The following is an 18,938-nucleotide window of genomic DNA, read 5'->3' as shown; positions in this document are numbered from 1 at the left end:
ATAATAAAAAGAGAAATTTCCACAAAACTCTGAGCAGCAATGTCAAGTGCTCACAGAGCCCTTGAACTGGCTGCAGAAGGAGAGAAGCAAAAGGACACTAGATCCTGAAGCCATCCAGAGTGTGTTACAAGCATCCTGCTCTTGCTGTAGTCCGGGATGCAGCTGCCATCATGCACTGGGTGCGACACGGATAGGGGACAAGGAAGCCACGGGGCACAGACACCACTCCAACACCCACCACGTAGAGCCATGAGAAACTGGGGCAGGCTTGACTCAGAAGGAGGCTGCCGCAGGGATAAGGCTGTCCTCCCTGGAAGACTGAAAGTGGACAGTTTCTTGGATAATGGGTCTTTTCTTTTTTTTGAAGATCCATACATCGTTTAGCTTGTGCCTCTTATTACGACAAAAACGTATGAGAGTTTTCTACTAACAAATACTTGAGCCACAAAAGAAAGAGGAAGCAAAGAAAGATGGTGATTAGACCCAATACATTGTGTTATTTTAGACTAAGCTATTGAACTCGACTCAAGTAGCAGATGCGGAAGGCACATGTCTAAAACATGGCTTCTACTGCATTCCACTGAAAAAGATGTAATAGAAATTCTACTCCTCACCCAAAATGTTCACAAACGGATAAAGGGAGGATCTTGAGAAGTTCACCACAAGACAACACTAGGGTCGGATAGAAAGTGGCTGAAATTAATGTGCTCACTTAGCTGTCTAAGGCACAGGCATGTTGAACACTGTGGAATGAGGCTAAAAATGACTGCTCACCAGTGAGGTCCAAACCCTGGAGGGGCTCACACGCAGGGCTCAGGCAAAGCACCAGACGTCCAGATCTATGAAGGAAATGAACTGTAAGTGCTGTCATGGGACTAATCATAAAAATGTAGTGAACAGACTGACAACAAACCTTTCTAGGAAATAAGAATATGACACAATCTGCCTTCACAAGGCTTTCATTCCTGAGATTCTGATGGTTCTTTATTATTATCTGCACATAGTAATTATAAAATTAATGGCTTTCACAGTAACATTTTATATGTGGCTTTATAACACCTTGATTGTTTCCAGTGGGCTTGTTAATGTGTAACTATATATTTCAGCTATTACTAGATTTTGACATAATTTTACTTGGAATAGCTCATTTTAGCAATGAATAGTTTTCTCCTTTTCTATCCTGGATGCATAGAATTGAGTTAGTCATACTCTTCAGTTCATGCCACACTAGCTTTTTTAGGTACTTGTAAGGACATTTGTTTTCCTTTTAAAAATATGTACTTCTATAACTTCCTTTTTATATGCCCCACTTTTCCTCCTATTTCTTTCCTCCCCATAAGCATCTGTGCAAATGATTTTTTTTTGATTTTTACCTCTACTTGTATGGTTGCTTTTCCTTTATGGATGGAGAAAGGAGTGCCGCCCTGAGTAGAAAATCTAAAATCTCATTCACCTCCGATCCCTAACATACTTTCTGATTCCTTCCCAGCATTGTGTAGTTTTCCTTTTGGCAGGGTGAACATCAACCATGCATGTGTTTTGCTTGCTTATGTATCTTTTACATTTTAAACATGCTCTAATTTAATAAAAATATCATGAGCAAAGGAACATCTTTCTGTTTCATTTATTGTTGAGCCCATAACTTTTGGTAGCTACTCTGGTGTATAGTAGGCTCTTGTTAAGTATTGTAAAAATGAAGGGGCAAATACATGAAACAGTGTTGGGAAAGGACATCGTTCACCTTAGCTAGTGTATGGCCAATGGAGCTGAATATGCAGAGCAGCTGTGAGGAGCTCTATAAGGTCCTGTTTGTATGTGAGTTCTTAAAGTGAGGTGCAGAAGGAGTTTGTGTTGAGTGAATTCACCTTTAGCCACTGGGGCAGCTCCACCACTCTGGAGATCTGAGGAAGACTGGAACTGAAAGCAGGGTAATTAGAAATGATAGAGTTAATTTAACTCGTAGAAAAGGATATTCGGTCTTGAAACTTTATTTCTTGCATAAGGATTTGAGAGTGGAAAGGTGTTTACATACGTACTTGGAGATCATTTTGTGAAAATACATTAAATGCATGCTTTTAACATGTCATATGAAATTGCTGCTTACTCACTGAATTGTCAGTGGGTCATAGATATACATACATAGATATACATAATAGAACAAGGGACACTTTTAGGGCCTTGAATACTAAAGATTTTTAAAGATTCTATTCATTTATTTACTGAAAAAAAATACAAAACTTCATAACAAAATAATAGGAGAATAGCAATAGTTAGTACACTGAGTATTGTTATGTTCAAAGAAGTTAGAGTATAAGACATGGGCATAAAACATTCTCCAAACAATATTAGAATAAACCCTTTTTTTCAATGAACTAAAAAAACTAGTAGTATAACTCTCCTGTATCTTTTTTCCTTTAGCATTTAATTTAAAAGAACATTCATCTCTTTTGGTTTAGCAGAGAGTGTAAAAGATAAACTTCCACCTAGTGGTTCCGAAAAGAAAAACAAAGAGTAACGCTCAGAAGGGGCAGAAAAGACTCCTGAAGATAGAGAGACCATCCTTTGCCAACTGCTGCTTCAACCTCTGAGCACACCCAGTGCCTGCCCAGTCCTAGAGGTACCAGATTAACACCGACATTTTAACTTCCAAGGTTGAGCAGTCATGGGAGAGCACTTACCTCTCTTTCCAGATGTTTTTATAAAGTAGAAGAATAGTGTCCCCACCTGGTGCTGATACTCTCCTACAGCGCTCCTTCAACCTTCTCGGTAACGGGTGGTTTAATCTTGTCTGTCTCTGTGGTTGAACACAGTTCTGAATAGTTTACACTCAGTTCCAATCCCTGGCATCTTCTCATGTGGCCCGTCGTCAAGTAACACCCACTTCTGTCCTCACTTCTGAGAGATACAACTCTGAGAATCTGAAGATTTGTGAGCAACATTTAATTTCTTGAGGCAAAATCATGTTGATTGTGATTACCTATTGAGTGACAGTTTTGAATGAGGCTTATCAATAGTAAAGTTATTAGCAGAATCTCTATTCTTTCTTCTAGTTCTGAATAAGATTCAAATGCTGGAAAGAAAACTGGTGTTCCTTGGCTTCTGGAAATGCTAGCATATACCGAAACAGATTCTGACTTCACACAGGAACGCTTTGTCTCATAAATTGGAAGATGCTTGTAAAGATATTGCTTTATAAGATATTGAGATTCTTCATCACTAGTGGCTTAGCCAGCATCTTTCTGCATATTGTTGAATGGCTGTTTTCCTTGGAAAAGCATCTGTCGTACTATGAGATTATTAACCACCTCAGAGTTTACAAGGAACTTCAGATATATCATTCCCTGTATTATTAGACCATGCATATTTATTTTTATATTATTAATGTACCAAATTCATTTGAAATGATTTATTGTTCTAATTTAGATGTTCAAGTGAGTCATCTTAGAAGGAGACTCTTGAGAGTATACTGGGTTTTATGAGGCAATAAACCTTGTTAAAAAGTTTATAAACTGTAAATTAATAGACATCAGTTATTATTATCAATAGTAGTAATAGTGTAAGGTTAAATATGTTGTCATAACTCAGAGCATTGGGATATCCTCATAGGGCCTGTAGATGTTCTGTAATGCCTCTTATAATAAGAAATCACCAACTTTAGAGGACTGATTCTATTTAACTTTAATTTCACATATTCATCAAAAGTGATCTTCAGCTAGTGTTATGAATTAGGTGAGTGATACAAGGAGGTGATCTACTTTAATACATAAACAAATATTGTTTATTTGCTTGTTTGTGCTTGTATACTTAGCGTCCTTTGCCCCATCCCATCTGGTTTTGTACAGGGTCATGTACAATAAATTTTAACACCAAGAACAGTATCTTAGAGACAGAGACAGATCTCTTCAGGTTTGAGCTACCCTGAACATTGTACTAACTTATTCTATCTTTATGATTTACTATTTCATTACCATCCCAAGTTGCTTAAGACATTGCTAAAGATGGGTCTAATAATACATAGCTACCATTTAGATTCTGTGGTAAGAATGATACAAAAATAATTGGAACAGAGTAAGTACTTACAAAAAATTAAAAAGTACACATTCCTATCTAGGCATTCTGTCCTTCCTGGAAGACATCTTAACAATGCAAAACTTCTTTTGACAAATACATTTATCTTATGGTTTCTTGATTACATGGTCAAACTCTTTATAGCAGTATCATACCTGAGGCTCAGCAGAACATATCTTGGAGTTAGGTAGCTGGCTTAGAAAACTATCCTCAGCAACAAAGAGAAGCACTCTCACGGGGAGAGGTATCTAAATTTTTCAAGACACGCTAGGCTGTAACATAACGCTACAGCATCGACTTTCCCCGGAGATATGGAGATACACTTTGTACTTCCTGGTTCTTTTCTGCCACTCTTCCCTTTATTACTCTGCTCTTGGTTTGCCTTCAGCTTAATTTTAATGCTAGACAGACTTCAGTCTTGAGGATAATGGCCTCTGGCAAATTACCTAAGGCCTTTCTCACTGGAGGATTTTACTTTGGGTTCATTGCTGTCCCTTCAGGAGTGACAGCTTGCAGACCATGTTTCCCGTGCTGTACAAGTTTCTACATACAGTAAAAAGAGATGTCAAATGGGGATAGCACATCGGGCTGTGACTTTATGGACCCATAGTCTACGGCAGCATTCTTCATCTACGTTTGTGTTTCACCATTTAGAAGTGGTGTCAAAGTCTGGGAACATTTCAAAGAAGTAAACAGTATAAAAGGCCTACACAATAAACTTTTGAAAAGATACCAAGAGACATGTAGGTTATAATAATCCTGAAGAAGGCACATAGCATTTGATATTCTGCATTAGGAAACCCGTGGCATAATTATGCATCATCTCACTAAGAGGCAAGGTCTTAGTGATCACAGTAAGGGGATGCAACTTTATTGCCTTTTCTACAACCAATGAAAATTTTTGAAAAATCCACTGAACGACTGAATACTTCTTGAAACTTCTTTCTTAGAAAAAAGTGTCCATCTTATAAAGATTCAAATCTTTAAAAAATGGAGAATAATTAGCAATATAAATAATAAACTGCTTTTTGCTTAAATAAAATATGTTTGGTGATACATTAGAAAAGGAATTGTTCCCTGCTGGTAAAAATTATGTGATAATACTTCACCCAAGAGATGCAGTCAATCCTAGATATCTGAATAATTTCTTAAATATGCTTCTTTAGAATATTTTAATTAATTTCCTAGATTTCTTTCCTAGAAGTAGCCTGTTAGCTCTGTAATGTCAAGGAACCTATCTTTGTGCTTTCATTAATGACACAGAGAACCAACAATAGTATTTTGCTGGCTCACTGAAAAGATGGAGAGATGAATAGATAAAAGGATAGAAGCGAATGCAATGTGGGGAAGGGGCATGAAGAATCTACTTACTGTTAGATGAATTGGAGTTAGTATCCTGACTGCTTCTTATCTTAACTGTTCTACATTTTGATGTTTTCATCTACAAAATATATGTAATAACAGTAATTCTATCTAGTAAGATAATGTATGCAACATACTTATTATACTACCGGCACAACAATTGTAAGTGAATAAGATCTTTACTACGTGTCTATCTCACTATCTGTATCTGTCCATCTGTTTATATGCCTATGATGACAGTCATCAGCTTTATCTTCTTACAGATTCTCATTAAGAGTTAAGAGTAATAGTGAAAGATGATGACAGTGTATTTAGGCTCTACTCTAATTTGCGACAGGATTACAGGCAAGTCACTAAATCATTTTGCATATATGATCTTCAGTTAGAGAACAGAGCTAATGATAGCAACTCTGACTCCACACCCTCTTTGTAGAAGCACTGTGTTTGCTCTTCAACATAACTGGAATCTGAATGCAGTCCACTTCATACACTTCCAGCTCTGGTTCCCTCTTCAAGATTTAGATTTTTCTAAATTTAATCATCTCTGTAATATATCTGTTTAAATAACTCTAAAACTCAAAAGTAACATGTTTAAAGCAGCACATAGCTTCATTAAATCATGCCTATCTCTATGTTTTTTTGTTCTGCATTCCCTCCTTTAGTTATTACTCTTCCCATTGACACAGGAAATTATGACAAAGCCCCACAAGATAGCAAATATTTCTCTCTCTTATTCATTCCTCATACCCCACCACTTACAAAACTATTACTTTTGATGCTGTTAGGGCCAGATGTTTTAGGTTACAATTTAACTCCTTCTGCATTATTTAAATAGCTGAATACTTCTTTTTCCTAGGTCCAGCTTCGGCATGCAAGTGCCAGGATAATTACTAGCACACATTCACACTGGATCAGAAGACCTGTATCCAGTCCTGCTTTTCCACATTGAGACTGTGTCCAGCAAGGCTGAGCTCGATCTGTCTAACTCACAGTTGCAACCTTTGCTCTCAGTGCAGTGCCCCCAAATAGGTGTTCCACCTTAATTAGACAGAAGCGTGTTAAAGGGGTGGGTGTTGAAGGACGAGGGAAGACCAAAACCTAGTGAATCCAAGGAGTAAAAAGAAATTCTTATCAAAACAGGAAATTCTAGGCCTAAAGAGTCTTCATTATCTAAATGTGTTTGTAGTAAAAGGTTCCAATAAGGTCCAGACCTCCACTTAAGTGAGGAAGAAGGTAATATTCTAGTCTGGACAAATGAAACTTCAGGGTTTCTAGGATCAAGGAAATTTTTTGTCACTCACAGAAAGTAAACTGTTGGCTAAAGCATATTGGTAAATACACAGCAAATTTGTTATAGAGGAGAATCATGGGCTGCTTTGTAAACAGAAAGTACATCATAGCTATAATTTATGAGAAACATCATAATTGAATTTACTTGGGCAGCTAGTACTTCATATTGCTAATTCATGTGTCCCATAAGTCATCAAGTGCATGTTTTTCCAATTATACACTTGGACAAGTCAGATCACCAAGATAACTTTATGATTATCAGAAGACATTTGGAACATGATTTCTTTAGCCCCATCAAAAATGTCAGGGATGAGAAGACACGTATCAGCTGAAGGAAACACACAGAAGAATGCTGACTCACACATACACTACACACACACACAAACATACTATTATTCATACTTATGTATTTGGGCAAAGTAAAATAATACAAAATGCAAAACACTTTTAATGTTGATATCCTCCTTTGAAATAACTGTAAATGAGACCAGCTACAAGAGACTAACTCACACAGAATGCCATCACCTCACAGGTGGAGTGCAGAACCCTGCAGCTTCAGAGGCTACAGAAAGACTGGGGCAGGGAAGACCAGATGTTTGGGTAAAAAGCCTGGGAAAACAAAGACAGAACCTACTAAATTGAAAACTCTTGCCTGAAACTGGATAAAATGACCAAATCAAGGAAACCCTCTTTCATCATGAAATTAGGAAATTGTAGCTCACCCTCTGCCAGTCTAGAAAACCATTCATGGAGACACCAAATGGAAGATCTAAAGGAAGTGCATTCTCCAGTACAGATCTTCACTGGTGTGAATGATACTGAAGAGGTGAGGAAAGTTAGACTGTCCTATGTGTTCCAGATTGCTTAGAACTATGCAGAATACATGTTAAATGTTTTATAGACCGAGAAAGATGAACTAAATTCCTAGTGTAGACTTCCATCCTCTCATGTCAACATTTCATCATAGTTTCACTGGTTGAGTGGCTCAACCTTCAACAAGATTGAGTCAATGAAACAGGCAGTACGAAGCAGAGCCTAGTTCTCTGCTATACCTGACAGTTGTCAGCCTTCACTCTCATGTTCTGTAGTTCAGAGGGCAGACAAATGCTTAAAAGAATTCCTCCCTGCAGCCAGGGTGGTGCACATCTGTAATCCCAGCACTCAGGAAGAGAGGCAGGAGGATCACCACAACTTTGAGGCCAGTCTGGACTATATTGTAAGCTCAAAACTTACTGGAGTACATAATGAGACATCATCTCAAAAAAAAAAAAAACCTTCAGACCCCACAACGATTAAAACAAGATTCATAGTCATCCAGGTAAACACAAAGAGACCCCAAAGAAAAGTAATTACAAGTGGTGATAGTTAAGCTGGACAGTCAACATGGTTGGCATGAGGGTGCCTAGAGAACTTGAACAGCACATTCCTGGGTGTGTCTGGGTGGATCATGGAGGGGTGATCTTGGGTGCTATGTCTGGTCCCTGGCTCCTTCCTCTGTGGCTGTCATATGCTGTTCTGCTTCCTGGTTGCCATAGGTTGAGCAGCTTTTGTTTGCTGGGCTTTCCACTCCATTTCTACTTTGTAGCCAGCTGAACGGGGACTGAACCCTCTGGAACAGTGAGTACAATAAACCCCTTATTGTGGAAGCCAAGTACTTTGTTTCAGTGAGGAGCAAGTTAACTAAGACACTAGTGTCATTTCATTACAGTTCCAAATTAATGACATCATTAAATTGCAAGTAGAAAATTTAGTATAAAATGTGCCACATTTAAAAAATCTGAAAAGAGAATAGCTAAGAAATGGATCCACTAATTTTAATGAATAATCATCAAATATTTTGGAATAGCTTTTGTGAATCTGGGACTCATCTCCACAGAAGCAATAAAACAAATTCATACAACTCCAAGTATAAGCTGCCAATTATAGTACCTATTCCTTAAATTAAAGGACTTGCAAAAGTTAAATATAATAGAATGTACCACATTATATTATTGTAATATATGATTAATTTGAGGTAAGTGGAATTCAAGAGTTTACAAGAAGAAAAGACATTACATTGATAATTGTTGGAAATTAATTAGTAAATTTTACTTTATAAGACAAAAGTGAACATGAACTCTCATAGACAAAATAAATTCAATCTAGTACAAAATCTGGGGGTAGAAAATTGGCTTAAAGGGCAGACAGCTACTGCAAGTATTGATAAGAAACAGAAAATACACTGCAGGAAATACAAGCAGGGAATTACTGAAATACTGTTGATGTTGAAAAACAGTAAATTTATCTCTTAATCCTTGATGTACAGTGAAAGTGAATATGCACATTATCACTAAAACTTTAGATATAATCTTGCAAGCATTGATAGAGGTTTATGTATGTCTGAATCTTTGTTTTCTTATGTTTACAGAAAACTTACAAAACTCCATTACACATCAATACAATGGACAAATCTCAGTGCATTAGATGAGACTGGAACAGCAAAGCCTACTTGTTCCACCCTTTTAGCAACAAAATCATGCTTTAACAATAATGATATAAGGGGCTGTGGATTTAGCTCAGTGGCACAGTGCCTGCCTGGCAAGTGCAACATCGTGAGTTCGATTCCTGGTACTGGAAAAAAACAAATCAAAACAAAACAAAACAGAAAAACAATAAAATGAAACAATAATGGTATAAACATAGAACCATTTAAAAACAAACAAATATCTTCTCCTTCCTACATCACTTGGTAAAAAAAAAAATACAATTTAATAATACTTAGAAGCAACGAAAATGAAATCAGTGTGTATAACAATAATGGGAGGTCAATGGGGTACTTCAGCATTAAGAAAGAAGGAAAATATATGATTTGAAATTTGATATCAAAATATCTCTTTTTTTGTTTTTGAGACAGGTTTTCCTTATGCAATCCAGGCTGTTCTTGAACTCACTTTGTAGCCCAGAATAGCCTTGAACTCTTGCAATCCTCCTACTTCAGTCTCCTGAGTGCTGGGATTATAGGCATGCGCCACCAATTCCAGCAACATAAAAATATTATATATGTATGTATATATAGTGGTAAAGAAATAAAGAAAAAAACGGTGAGGTATTAGTGAAAAGTAAAAGTTGGAAAATCCAAAGAAATATGGTAGAATCAATAAATTATGAATATGACACTTTGGGATAAAATGTTTAATTTACCATTTAATTGCTGTTTAATTGAGAAAACTGAAACATTTAATCAAATGGAAGAAATAATATTTTCTAAAAATATGAAACTGCTCTAAGTTGCCCAAAAGATGGATGTAAGATATAAATGGATGTGGAAAATTTGGAGAAATCATACAAGAACTAACCACCAGAAAGGTATTTGAGTTATCACAGTTGTGTAACAAAATGACCAGTCATGTAATAGGTAATGCTTATCATCTGCATAATTACAGTTATTCATTTCACATCCCATGTGTCTCATAATCGCTCTGTGTGAACATTTGTTTATGTAGCACCCAATACTAGCTTCTGCATAAGAAGGATTGACTTATGCAGACATCAGTGTTTAAGGTTAATTATACATTAGTGTAAAAAACTTTAAAGATTAATACAAATTAATCATTTTGATTTAAAAAATTATGAGGCACAGTTGAGTAGGCACTATTGGCTTAAATGGCCAAAAAATAGAATAGTGAACTTATAGTAACATAAAAATGCCATTTATAAAAGCCATAATATCAGAGCAATATCTAAATCACACCAATAAAACATAAAAGTTTAGAAAAAAATGACGGACTTGGGTCTGGGGATTTAGCTCAGTGGCACAGCAACTGCCTGGTAAGTGCAAGGTCTTGAGTTCAATTCCCGGGACCAAAGAAAAAAAAAAAAAAAATGACACACTAGTGACATTACAAATAAATTTAAAAACAAGACATTGAAACATGTTATTAACATTTTTGTATTTGTTTTGAAATGATATTTAGAAAGGGATAATCAAATAATACATGAAGTTTCAGAATTAAGACACATTAAGACACATTTTATGCCAGTCAGGGAAGAAATATAATTATCTAAAGAAATAAATCAACAAAAAGTAAAACTATATTAAGAATCATGAGTGTTCAACAACTCATGCAGGTGGGCAGTGTGTGTGTATAAACACATCTGTGTGCACGCACATGCAGAATCTCCACTCTGATTGAGTCTGACACTTCTCTGAGAACACTTCTCATAGAATTATTCTATATTATTTTCTCCAAATGTCCTTCTCACATCTAGCATGAAGACTTGCCTTGAAACACCTTCCTCCAGTCCCTGCTTTCCCACATTACGAGATCTCACTGACTGGACAGTTGCTTCCTCAATTTTCACAGCCATTTCTGCTCTTGAGTCTGCTTCTCAGAACTGCTTCCTTCTTTGCGCTCTCAGTAGACCTGGTCTAATTTACCTTATGAACACCGCTGGGGTGGGCATCGCTTTCCGTTTTATTAGCCCAAATCCATGGCCCTGACTTGGCATTCAGGGGTGGTATACAGGGAGGATTTCACGAGCATCTCTGCTTCCCCTATGTGCTTAGCAGACAGTCAGGCGCACACGCTGTTAACTCACAGTGTGGTACGTAACTTTGGCTTAACTAAAAGTCAATGGCCTTCACAATTTCCCAATTAACACATTTACTTTTATTTCATTACAGGAATTAATTTATGAACATTTAAATTTATAAAACAGAAATATACTGGAGAAGACTTTCTCACAATCTAACTTATAAAGTGCTATCTTAGATATTTAGATTCATTTTATGAACATTTTAACATAATTTTAATCATACTTTATATATAGTAAAGTATCTGTCCTGCTGTTTCCCTTAATAAGGAAAATGCTTATAATTATGATTTCCTCTTCATCAGCATTTGGCTTAAATGTCCTATAATACTCCAAGGAGGATATACACTGTAATTTGTATAATCATTTCAATTTGTTGGTCATTTAATTTTGTTCAGTTTTGTTGGTTTTATAAATAATGATGCTAAATGTTTTTAATGATACTTCCATCTTTGGAGTATTTCTTTAGCATTGAGTTCTAAAAATGTATTTATTGGGTTTTAGCTTATTATGCTTTCACTTTTCTATTAATAACTACCTCTCAAAAAATTTGATAGGCATTATTCTAATGTCATCACCACACGTATTTTATATTATCCTTGGTAATATGATATTGATTTCAAAGGCTATGGTCATACACAGAGATGTTACTCTTAATGCACTGATTCATCGCCCCAAAGGTATGATTATTAGCAAGACAATATAAAATAGAATCACCATAGCAAGTTTATTGCCTTCCCATTGTTTGGTTTACCTTGGCAGCTGGAAAATGAGGATGGTTTAAGGTAAGAAAGAATTAGGAGAAAGAAGAGAAAGAGACAAAAAAACAAGAATAGACAAAGACAAAAATAAAGAGACCTTGTGATTTCTGTCTTGTAAAATATTTGTTAAAATATTAGAAGTTTATCTTTTATCATGTTGCATTGAATAATAATTGTTATTAAATAATTCCTTCAGTGTATTTTATTATAATCATAGTATTTACAAGCTTGGCATAGTATAATCCATTAATAACTCCAGAGAATAAAAGAAAGCAATGATATATTTTGTTCATAAAATGACATCATACAGAATAAAAAAAAACCAGTTTGTTAGTTTTTTTAAGTAGAAATATATTTATTTAGTTAGTTTATGGAAAAAAATAAAATTTCAAAACAAAACAAGAAGACAGCAACAATAGTTAATACACTGAGCTTTGTCATTGTCAAAGCAGCTACTCAGAGAACAAGATATGGACATGAAAAAATTCTCCAGGTGATATTAGCACAAATTTTTCTTTTCAATGAACTAAGAGAAACTAGAATAACTGTTGGATTTTTTTCCTTTTCCCCTCCTTCCTTTCCCCCTTCCCATACACTAGTTCTTTTCTTTTGAAATAAAGAGATATTTGGCATAGTATTATAGCATATATTATAGTTCATAATTATAGTTATATCAAAAGTATTATCACTATAGTTAATGTAATTATAGTTACATAATAATTATAACTATAGTTAATATAATATAATTATAGTTATATAATTATAGTTATGGTGTAGGAAAAAGAACTCTAGTTCTTTCCAGTTTCTTCCGATTTGACAATACCTATCATATATTTTGGACCTTATTTATTCTTTCAGTTTCTTAAACCAGGGAGACAATATGATGTTTACACATGAGTCTGATTCATTTTACTTAAGGATATGGTCTCAAGTTGCTCCATTAACCTATAAAAGTTTCACATTTATCTTTCTTTATGGATGAGTAGTACTCCATGATTTAAAAGTAGTACTCCATCTTTTTTTATCCATTCTTTGGTTGATGGGCATTTGGATTGTTTTGAAGATTTAGCTATTACAAATTGTTCTGCTATAAACGTGGGTGCACATACATCACTATGGTATGATGTTTTTAATTCTCACAGGAATATACCTAGAAAGGGAATAGTTTGGTCAAATGGGATCTCCAATTCTGGAGTTTTGAGGAATCTCCACACTTGTTTCCACATTGATTTTACCAGTCTACACTCCCACCAACAGTGGAGAAGTGTTCCTTTTTCCCCACAGCCCCTATAGCATTTGTTACTGGCTGATTTCTTGATGATAGCCATTCTTTCTGGAGTGATATGGAATCACAGTGTTGTTTTAATTTGCATCTCTCAAATGACCAATGACCAATATATTTTGTTTATAAAATTACATAATATAGAATGAAGAAAATCAGTTTTGGGTTTTTTTTTATTCTAAAAGTACCTGTCTTTTTCACTAAACAATTAGTTGCATAATACCACCTTGATTAATCTGAAGAAGAATGAAATAAAGGTCATAGCATCTAAGTCCATTCAGTACAATTTGAATACTAAACCTTTTCTGTTTTGTGGAAGAGGAAATCTTACACTCAGATTCCATTTCCAGGTAGTTTCCTAAACAAACTTTTAGTTTTCAGAGAAGCTGCCATAGTTTATTCAGTTTTCTGTTCCCCACATTCTTCCCCAGCACTGCCATAGTCCCATCTCACACACTTGTGTATATACTTGTGTAAATCTCAGTGCTGCACTTATGTTTCTTTGATCTACTATATTAGGTTTCAAGACCTGACATTTCCCATCTTTTGCATTTTTTTATTTTAGGAAAAAAATTAATGAAATTTCATAACAAAATACTGAGAGAATAACATTAGTTCGTACCCCATGTATCATTATCTTCAAAGTAGGTACTCAGAATACTAGGCAGGGACAAAAAAGATTCTCTCTTACAAATAAGAAACAAATAGATGATAGTTCAAACCCTTCTTTTACTTTGATCATATTGGTGCTTTCTTTTTCAGTTTCATTCAAATATTGAACATGCTAGCAAAGGGGATCTAAACATCCCCTGAGAGGGTTCGAGAGATCCATGGAGAACAGAGAAGAGCAGGGTAAGACCTGGAGAATCTGATGTCAAAATTAAAACAACACTAAGATTCCACCTTACCCCAGTAAGAATGGCTAGCATTAAGAAATCAACCAATAACAAATGCTGGCGAGGCTGTGGAGAAATAGGAACCCTTCTCCACTGCTGGTGGGAATGCAGACTGGTGAAACCACTGTGGAAATCAGTTTGGAGATTCCTCCGAAAACTAGGTTTAGAGGTCCCATTCAACCCAGCTATCCCCCTGCTGGGTATTTTCCCAGAAGATCTAAAAACATCATATCACAGTGATATATGTGCACCTATGTTCATAGCAGCACAATTTGTAATTGCTAAAATGTGGAAGCAACCCAAATGTCCATCCACCGAGGATTGGATAAGAAAATTATGGTACTTTTATATAATGGAATATTACTCAGCTGTAAAGAAAGATAAACTCGAGGCCTTTATATTTAAATGGTCACAACTAGAGACCATACTCATAAGTGAAATAAATCAAACATACATGTGCAAGCACCGCATTGTGTCACTAGTGTAAAACTTGAAAGAGTTAATTTAAACTCGGAGATATGATAGACACTGTGAAATGATAGGAAACAACCGAAGAGTAAAGGGCTTCTGGGATGTGGGAAAAGAGAAGGGAAAGAAGGAGAAAATTTGTATGTATGTATATACAGGATAGATAACACGGTTGTTCTTCTATCTGCTGTTTCTATACTGAAAGAAACTGTCAATGAGTCTTTGGTTGACCAGTATTGCATGTCTATATCTGTTTTCATGAGAAGCCACTTTGAAGATATCAATATGTAATACAACCACCATTGTTAATTCCCTACCACTTTGTTTGTAACTCTGTATTGTCTGTATTGTGCTTGTGATATGTTGTAAAATGTTGTATGTCTGTTAATGTTTCCCTCCTTTTATCCTTAAAATAAAATAAATAAATAAATAAATAAATAAAAATGTGCTATTATTATATGATGTGTGATTGAGTCAAATATAGGCAATGAAGAAGCAGGAAAGGTTTTTAAATAAGGGAGGAATATAATCAGAGCTTATAATAATTATTAGTGATGTTTTACATGAAGTAGTAGGTTTCAGAGAGACTGAGACTATAATGTGGTAATGTATGCTATATCCTGTCTTTTTTAGGGGCCAACTCAGTTCCATACACTGAACAGACCTTAATTTTAACATCTAACACCATATTTCTATAACATCTCCAGTTATCAACTATTATCTTTTTTAAAAAATCACAATGCTAACAAAGTTTTCTGAAACAGAGTTTATACAGTGGACAGATAGTTAACTAATTAAGATCACCTGACTGATGTCCAAAGGCAAGATAATTAAGTATCTGCTAATTCAGATTATATTAAGTGTAAAAACTTGTGAACTGGGTGATTGGAAAGAGTAGAAATTGAAAAGACCAGGTTTGTCAGAATGAATTACAATAGAGTTTTCTAGGTTCCCACGCCAATAAATTTCCACTTTGATCACATTTCCCTTCAGCAATCCAGACTTTGTTCCAGTTCTATGGCTTTATATTTCTCTAGCTGCAAGTAGATCTATGTCCGTAGATTAGCTATTATTGTGAAAGCATTTGGCCAGTGAAATGTTTCTCTTGTCTGCAGGATTTACCCCTATAAGTACTAATACATCAACATGGGTGATTCACAAAAATAAAATAAAATCAGATTGAAAAGTGTTCAATGGAAAAGCCCAATTTTTCCATTAAAAATCAGTTTTCTGGGGCTGGGGATTTAGCTCAGCGGCAAAAGCGCCTGCCTGGCAAGCGCAAGGTCGTGAGTTTGGTTCCCGGTACCGGAGAAAAAACCAAAAAAAAAAAAAGAAAAAAAAAATCAGTTTCCTTTCTAAGGGACTTGGTAATCAGGTTTTATCAGATTTATAAGATGAAAAACTATTGTTTTCTAAAACGTTCAGAAAGACAAAATCCATTTCTTGTCTACTAATAAGGCTTGCCAGAACTATCTGCCATATCAGATAAAAGTTAAAATTTAAGTCAAGTAATAATACAGTGCCCAGAAGATGAAGAACAGCTTCATGATGGGTCTGTCTTAGCAAAATGAAAACTTCAGTTCCATCAGATGTGTTTAGTTGGAGATTCATAAACTCCAGAGATCACAGCTGACGACAGTGTAGGTAATGCCTCATTATTCAAACAGCATTTCTTCTTGTGTCTTTCCACAGTCCTCCCTCTCAAGTTAGGATTGGCAATATGTGATAGCCAAAATTTCTTCTGCTTTGAAGATAATGAAACAGTATATTAGAGGACTTAAAATATTTGCCTCTTCCTTTCTATATAATTTGACAACAATGTTTGTATATTAGGCCCTAACTCACTTCTTTCTAATGGAGGATTTTGCCATTAAACTTTTGGCACAAGTACCCCAATGCGGTCTGGGTTTTCTGGAATCCTGGTGTTAGTAGAATTCCCTACTTCTAGAAATGGTAGGATTTTTTTCTAAGTCTAAAGTAATAGAGCAACTATTGGTTAGAAATAAATTACAAGGGTCTGTGATTGACATGTTTTTCCTATCAAATATGAATATCCACCTTCAGAACCTATCAGTGAATTTTTAAGTGTATGTAGCTTTAGTTGGAAAGAACATGTCACCCAAAGCCCATGAAAGCAAGGAATTCAAAACTGAAAATCGGGGCTGGGGATTTAGCTCAGAGGCAAAGTGTCTGCCTGGCAAGCACAAGGTCGTGAGTTCGGTTCCCGGTACCGGAGGAAAAAAAAAAAAAAACTGAAAATCTATATAAAAGAGGTGACAATACTGGAGTGGTAGGGGACAGTGAATCTTAGCATATTATCTTAGATAAAATGGTTTTAGTAAGGGCCTAAGCTGTGCCTTGGGAAGCCTCCTGGGACATTGTAAGAGCTCAAACTTTACCCTGGAATGTCTCCCTGAGATAAGAAATACCCAGGCCCAGATAATCCTCCATGACCCTGGCTGGCTAGTTTCATCCCTTTCTCTGGCCCTAGGTACCCATAGTAACACTAAAGAAATGTATAGGTTTTAAAAAGGGAAACAAGTGGAACATAACGGGAGAAGCATCTATCATGGTTAGACATGCGAACAGCAACTGACCCGGGGTCCCGCGGGTCCCCATATGAGAGAAAAACCATATGGCCACTTGGGTCAGCAAATGTAACATCCCAATTTGTAACAGTGGAGACCCAAAATCTATTTAAGATCCGAATCAGAACTAGCAGGGGCCAACGTTTTCCCGACTTGTTAGTTAGGAGACTCTTGGTGGCTAGCTTGAAATGTAATAAACTCTGTTAGTTCTAAATAGAGTCCTTCGGTGTCTTCTGGAATACAGCCTGATTTTTGCCGTTACAGAGTCACTACTGTTCACCTGGACCTTGGGCCTCCAGTGTTGACTGTGTAGAATCAATAGGTATAAGATACAGTAGGAGAGGGAATCGGCAAGGACATGTGAAGTGCTCTTCTCAGGAAGCCCGGGGATCTCAAACTCAAGGAACTGGACCACGGCCAGTCTTAATTATTCCCTTAGGGCATAGCTCCCAGTTTCCCAGATTCAGCTCATTTTTGGCTAACTACTTACTCCATCATTTTTATGAATACACATATTTCTGGGCATTCCATATGTTATATGTCAAGCTTAGCAAAAAAACTTGGGTAGCACTTCTACCACATAGAATGAGACATAATGTAAAAAGTCTGTGACCTTGACAGGATTTGGGGATGTTGTGCTCTGGACCACTGTCTTCTTTTGTCAGAATCAAACTTCCCAATGACAGAGCTTCCCAGGTCTTTTCTTCCTCTTTTTCCCTAGCTCTTTTCCTTTTATAATCCTCCTCTATCTTCATTTAATTGGCAAAGATGAGATTCTTTGTGTCTCATAATGCACCTACTTCATTGTGTCAATTAGGATTTAGATCTTCGCTCCAATATGAAATTAAAGTATGCATCTTAACAAAGTTACCCTCACATGGCATTTGAGGAAAAACTGATTTTAATCTTAGTTTCTCTACTTGCAATACTAAACGTATTATCTAATATCACCAATTTAAAATTTATCCCTGGAACAGTGTGAATCTTCATTTCTTTGAAGGTTATTATTAGAAACACATGACATAAGGTTCATGCAGGTGTTTTGAAAAGTCTAACCAACTACAGTGAGTAGTAATCTTCATTTCCTTCTATTGATAGGAAAATCCCCAAAGGAAATTCTCTTACCTGCTAGATGTTATTTCTAGAACAAAAATATATAAGATTTAATAAAAAACACCTCCTGTGCCTCACTAAGTTGTATACTTCTCGAGTCACACTGTTTGGTGACCCTCAGTAAAACTTGAATGCATTCCTTGGAATACCCTTCACTAAAAATGATTCATCTTTGGGGGAAGAGGTAGAACTTTGAAACATGCCGATTTTAATTTTGATGTGTTTGATATGAAAGTTAATAAAATTTTTTCTCATATAGATTGGATCTAAAATGTCTACCCAAAATATCATGTGTTGAAAACTGGAGTTTGCAGGAGTCATTTTGGATCATAAGTTTGCTAATATTACCAATAATCAATTTAGTCAGAAGTTCATAACCAGTGGCATATTAGAAGCTGGGGCCACATCAGAGGAGGTGAGTTACTGCAGGCACTTTCAAGGGTATAACTCTCTGTGTCTTTGGCTTTTCACAACTCTGTTTCCTGGCTGCTGTGAGGTCAGAATTCCTGTCCTCCACTATGCCATTTCTGACTTGGAC

General features: G+C 35.9%; 1 long non-coding RNA gene across 2 annotated transcripts in view; it reads left to right on the top strand.

Annotated features, from left to right (window-relative positions):
* LOC102009425 overlaps positions 1-18,938 on the top strand; it is a 94,565-nt gene that overhangs the window by 65,314 nt on the left and 10,313 nt on the right. Inside the window, exon 4 of one of the 2 annotated variants that reach the window (XR_001232255.1) lies at positions 7,253-8,219. The exons of the other annotated variant lie outside the window; for it this stretch is intronic. This is a non-coding gene — a long non-coding RNA (uncharacterized LOC102009425). Of the gene's footprint in view, positions 1-7,252; positions 8,220-18,938 lie in introns of those variants that run through there. 2 annotated transcript variants of the gene reach the window in all.

This window comes from Chinchilla lanigera, unplaced genomic scaffold (assembly GCF_000276665.1).
Source record: "Chinchilla lanigera isolate Chin_1 unplaced genomic scaffold, ChiLan1.0 scaffold00148, whole genome shotgun sequence".
Lineage (NCBI taxonomy): Eukaryota > Metazoa > Chordata > Mammalia > Rodentia > Chinchillidae > Chinchilla > Chinchilla lanigera.
This window is presented reverse-complemented; position numbering and strand designations above follow the sequence as displayed.